This window comes from Oryctolagus cuniculus, chromosome 6 (assembly GCF_051225735.1).
Source record: "Oryctolagus cuniculus isolate XC-2025 breed Fujian yellow rabbit chromosome 6, ASM5122573v1, whole genome shotgun sequence".
NCBI lineage: Eukaryota > Metazoa > Chordata > Mammalia > Lagomorpha > Leporidae > Oryctolagus > Oryctolagus cuniculus.
In genome coordinates, this window is record NC_142872.1 from 89,777,705 (window position 1) to 89,783,704 (window position 6,000).

At 40.2% G+C, this 6,000-nt stretch overlaps 1 long non-coding RNA gene across 1 annotated transcript in view; it reads right to left on the reverse strand.

The window, feature by feature from the left end:
- The window catches only part of LOC149126226 (uncharacterized), a 64,606-nt gene extending 61,886 nt beyond the window's left edge, over positions 1-2,720 (reverse strand). The window contains exon 1 of the long non-coding RNA XR_016234933.1: positions 2,569-2,720. This is a non-coding gene — a long non-coding RNA (uncharacterized LOC149126226). The remainder of the gene's footprint in view (positions 1-2,568) is intronic.
- Between the last annotated feature and the right edge of the window lie 3,280 nt (positions 2,721-6,000).

A 6,000-nucleotide genomic window follows, 5' to 3' on the forward strand; every position in this document is an offset into this window, starting at 1 on the left:
TTTATTGTTGGGTAGGTATTGCTCGTGTTTGTTTTATAAAACTCATACAAGGGATTCTGATGATTTCTAATTTTTATTTTTGGCATCCAGGAAATTTCAACTCCAGGGTCCCTCTTTATCAAAGTCACTTTGCAGCCCCTTCCCTAGGGACAGTGATTTTATGACAATAACTAGAAAAAAACAAAAGGAGTATCTTTCCTTTGTCTGGTCCAGGAGAGACAACTAACAGGGAGAAATGGGGAAGGAGGAGGAGGCAGCAATGATGGGAACATATTAATGAGGGGAGGGGCACATGAGTGGGTTAGAAAAAAAGACTAGAGCCAGGGGCAGAGTCAGGGTAAAACGACAGAGATTACTTTAGGGACAGCCACATGGCTGCTACCACCAAACAGATGCTCAGAGATTTCTCTTAAGTTACCTTCAACCCACGGAATTTCTCTGCGGCTCTCTTGTTCAACACTGTCCAGCGATTCAGCCACCAGCACACACCAGGCCTAGTTTTTCTCATAATACACATTTCCCATAAACTTTGTGAATCACCTTTTTATGCCTGGATTTCAATTGCTGTTTACCAAAATAAGCTTCTTTAAATTCCACTTCTTAAGAATAGTTTTTAAAGATTGATTTATTTATTTGAAAGTCAGTATTGCAGAGTGAGAGTGAGAGCCAGAGATATCCATCTGCTGGTTTACTCCCCAGATGGCTGCAATTGCCAGAACTGAGACCAGCTGAAGGAAGGAGGAAGGAACTTAATCAGGGTCTCCCATGTGGGTGCAGGGGCCCACGCACTTGGGCCATCTTCTGTTGCTTTCCCGGGCCATTAGCAGGGAGCTGGATCAGAAGTGGAGCAACTGAGACACAAACTGGTGTTCATTTGGGATGCCACCATCAAAGGTGGCTATATTACCCACTATGCCACAACACTGGTCCCTGCATGAATTTTTTAAGTCCTTTGTATACAATCCATTTCAAAGATATAGTGTTAAAATATTTTTAAAAACAGAAAATATTTTATTAACAATTTTTATATTAATAGAATTTTGAAATGATAATATTATTAGTATTTTTTATTGTTTAGTATGGGCCAAGCATCATTAAGTATTTTCCCATAATTTTTTGTTTTTATTTTTTAAAAGGATGGCTTCTAGGAGACTTAAAATTATAACTGTATGTAGCTGTAATAGCCACAGCTTTTCTTTTAAAACAGAGACTTTTTCTCTCCCGCCCTTCCTTCCTTCCTCCTTTTTCTTTATCTCTCTTTCTTTCCCTCCCTTCCTTCCTCCTTCCCTCCCTCCCTCCCTTCCTTCCTTCCTTCCTTCCTTCCTTCCTTCCTTCCTTCCTTCCTTCCTTCCATCCTTTTCTTTCTTTCTTTCTTTCTTTCTTTCTTTCTTTCTTTCTTTCTTTCTTTCTTTCTTTCTTTCTCTTTCTTGGAAAGGCACAGTGATAGAGAGGGGAGATAGAGATCTTCCATCTGCTGGTTCACTCCCCAGATGGCTGCAAAAGATGGGGCTGGCATGGTCAAAGACAGGAGGCTGGGACTCCATCCAGTTCTCCCACATGGGTTGCATCCTTTCAGGTAGCAAATCAGTGGATGGAAGATCTCTTTCTCTGCTTCTTTCTCTCACTCTGCCTTTAAAATAAACAAAATACATCTTTTAAAAAATCCCATATTAAATAATATATAATGAATTTTACACTAGCAGAAAAATTGAAAAAAATTTTACAGAGAGTACTTGCCTACCTTTCATTTGCTTTGCCTGGTGTTAGCATCTTACATAACCACAGGGCAATACTCAAGACTAGGAACTAGATGTTGGTTCATTTCCATTAGCAATCTACTGAACTCCTTGATTTTCAACAGTTTTTTTTCACTGATGTCCCTTTTTTGTTCAGGATTTTATTAAGGATCCTGTTCTGCAATCAGTTTTGATTTTTGGAGCCCTTCTTTGGCTAAGTTTTACAAGAGCAGTGATTCGGGGAGCTTCATGTTAAGGCAGCCTGTGAAGAAGATTTCAGAACAGAGAGCTAAAAGCAGACGTATCAGGACGCATCTTGCTGTGTTCCAATGTCTTCAGGCAGACAGAGGAAGCGGCATGGGAGTGAAGGGCCCTCTCTGGCAGCCTCTATAAAGCTGCCATTGCATTGGAAACCATTTCTTCCTGACCCGGAGAAGCCCACAAGTTCCTTGAGGGCAGTGAACACTAAAGCTCATTCATTTTAGCATCTTCAGGTACTAAGAGTGCCTGATGTGTGAGTGATTTGGTGAATGTTTGTCAAATAAATTAGCATAAACGGGAAAGGCAAGCTAAGGGGAAGCCGCAACCCACACAAAACATAAGCCGAGGAGAAGGATGAAGAGAAAGCAGAAAGACCGTGAGATGCGATCCGTGGCTGGACTGAAGGACATCAACATGCCTAGAGAGATATTCCTAGCAGAACACAAAGGAACAAGGCGAGAAGCAGAAGGAGAAGAGCAAGAGATGTTGAGGCATAAGCAGCGAAGGCAGCAGTGCCTCTTGCCCAACACGTCTCTCACCCACTTTCTGTACACAATCATTAATCACTTACCTCTAAATCGTGCCTCCTTTATTTTTGGCCATTCACAGCTCTCAGACCTTTCTTTATCATGTGTTCCCTCAGCCCACGCCTTCCTCACAAGAGGCTGCTAAGAATAGTCTCTTGCAGCATCAATTGAGTGTCATAGGACGCCTGTGCTTTGTTGTCACCCGTTCACTGCAGTGCTCAGCCCTCCAAGCTGCTTCCTGGCTCAAGACCTTCTTATCTGTTGACCACTCCTGCTTTTTTTTAAATGAAATTTTGTATCTTTTTTTTAAAAGATTTATTTATTTATTTGAAAGGCAGAAATACAGAGAGAGAAGTGAGAGGAGAGAGAGAGACAGAGACAGAAAGACAGAGAGGGAGAGAGAATCTTTCATTTGCTGGTTCACTCTCCAAATGGCCACAATGGCTGCTTAGGATTTTTTTTCCCTGTTCTTCATTTGCTCACTTCTTTTTCATTTGTCTTCATCCACTAGAATATTAGCACCATGAGAGGTCCTGTCTTTTATTCACCTCAGTACCTGGAAGAGTGTGCTAGGACCTGCAAATATGCATTACAAATAGTAATGCGTGCTGGATTCAGTGCAGCCTTGAGTTAGGTGTAGGTGGAGGCTACACTCATGTCTTACACTTCATTGCTCCAATGCTTCTAAAAGACAGCACTCAACACTCATTGCTTATGTTTTACTTTTTTTTTCTATCTGGGCATCTATTCTTTAAGGATAAAAGAGAATAAATGCCATAGTACCAGGATGAATTATTTTAAGATAATTCATTTAATAAGGACAAAGGCAGGAGAGGTCTAATTATTTACATTTCAGGTGAATTCTCCAAAGAATTTGTTATCTCCTAGGCAATCTATTTTTTTAGCGACATGTTTTGAATGCCTACTAAACACTATGTACTGTAGTAGAAATGGGAACAGCAAATTCCTGTCTTTCAGGAACTTCCTGTCAAGTAGAACTGCTTGATAAGCAAATAACTGGTTATAAAGCAATTTACTGAGAGCTATAATAGACACTCAGAGAGCTGTGAAGGAGAAAAGGGCATAGGAGGGTGAGCTTAAAGGCAACCTAACTGTTCACCTTCAAACACACAAATTAGCATTCCAAGATAATGCTGTGTATGATAACAGGTGTTAGCAGAGAAGGTTGTGTGCCTAGGAATATGGGGTTAAAGCCAACCAATTGTCTCTCCAGTGCAGGACTTCACAGTGCCTTTGTCACTCACTGATGTGTGCTGTGAATTTGTGTAAGGGGTTTTGGTTAGCTTCATGACCTTAAACTTATTTGATCACAATGCCCTTTTTGAGAGAAGATATTATAGAATTAGTTTCCACTGAGAAAACACCAGGAAATAATCTATAAAAAGATTGTGGAAAATAGAATTAAAATATAAGCTTATTTTGATGCAAAACTATTTTGTAATTCACATATAGTTTTCTCATAATATGCATTTTCCATGGATTTTTTGAAGACGCCTCATCCAAATTATAGAACAAAAGCAGATGGAATGGGATTTCTTCATAATGCAATTCGTGTGGGGCTTATACAAAATAATCTCCTAAAGTTCAGGGTTGAGAATTTCCCACTTGAAAATTTTAGGAATGTGATTCACAAATCTCTTTATCACTTTGCCATCTGCACACTTCCCCTTCTCTTACCCTCCTTTAGCTACTGCAAAGTCACTCTGAAATTCCACAGACATGGAAAAGCGTTCATGGTCAATTAGTGGGAGATTCCCAACAAGTTCATGAAGTTTCAGGAGCAACAAAATATTTAAAATAAAGCTTTAATACCAGCACTAGATCTCAGTCTCTGGTACTGTTTTTTGTTTGTTTGTTTGCTTGTTTATAAAAAGGAAACAGTACAACCTGGAAAAAAAGGCTGATTTCAGGGATGGGGCTGGATAGGTACAAGGTGAGCTGGGGACATGTTAATTGAAAAAGTGCTAAAAAATAGAAAAAAAATAAAAACAAGCACAGTTCCAAGGGGCTCCCATTGGTTATCTATGAGACAAAGTTGAGCCTAAAACAGTTCAATAGGATAAAAAAAAAAAAAACTGCTGAAAACATAAGCATAAGAATTCATGAATCTTCCCTAAAATAGAGATTAATAAGTACATGGGTAAAAAAGTGAAAGTTCTAGCTTACAGCAGGATCTCAAATGCCTACTGATAAATATGGAGAGAATGCTACAGTTAGAAAATTAACAGTTTGATGGCCGGCGCCGGGGCTCACTAGGCTAATCCTCCACCTTGCGGCACCGGCACACCGGGTTCTAGTCCTGGTTGGGGCGCTGGATACTCTCCCGGTTGCCCCTCTTCCAGGCCAGCTCTCTGCTGTGGCCAGGGAGTGCAGTGGAGGATGGCCCAAGTGCTTGGGCCCTGCACCCCATGGGAGATCAGGAGAAGTACCTGGCTCCTGGCTTCAGATCAGTGTGGTGTGCCGGCCGCTGCGGCCATTGGAGGGTGAACCAAGGGCAAAGGAAGACCTTTCTCTCTGTCTCTCTCTCTCACTGACCACTCTGCCTGTCAAAAAGAAAAGAAAAGAAAAGAAAAGAGAAAAGAAAAGAAAAGAAAAGAAAAGGAGCAGTTTACTGCCTACCTACTTACTTACCTACTTGTTTTCTCTCTGTCTCAACTAAACAGAAAACAACATTCAAAGCAATTGAGTACAATTTGAGTGATAGCTGACTCCAATAAAGGGCATATGGGTATTCCTATTATTCCAATTGTCATGTAGATTTAATATTATTTTCAAATAACAACATTTTTAAAATAATTGTAGCACAAGGTATAGTTGAACCTGGCTCTAGGTTAGCCTCACAGGCTCTGGAGTTCCAGTCCTGGTCTGGCTCCTTGGAACTTCTTTGCCCTTGGGTGATCCCTCAACTACTACCCACCATAGCATCCTTATGGGTAAGATGACAACTGTCAGGACATATTTTCTCATATTTTCTAGAAATTATTGCATGGATTAAAGGAGATAGTACAAGTGAAGTTTAGTGCTGTGTCTGGTGGATAACATTGCTCAGTACATGTTATTGTTAACAATGAGTGTCCAGCAGACTGAAGGAGTTGGCAGCTTAACCAATTCCAACAAGTTTAGACAAAAATAGAGCTTAAAGTCACACAGTTGAATTAAATGCATTTTTGAAGTTCCTTTTACTGTGATGATCCTCTGTTTCTTAATAAAAGATGATGTAACGAAACAGAATGAAGGAGTGAATCTCCAATGACTTTTGCTACAGAGCAGTCTGTTTTCATTTAAGAAATAAGGAAGCGATACTATGGTCCAATGGAAGACTATAGATGACTTCTAGAAGGGCATGGAAATGAAACAGATTGAGCATCACATGCCCTTTCCTACCAAACCAGATACATTTCGATTTTCAAATACACATAGTAGGTCCTATAAGAGAATTAAAACATGCTGTCACT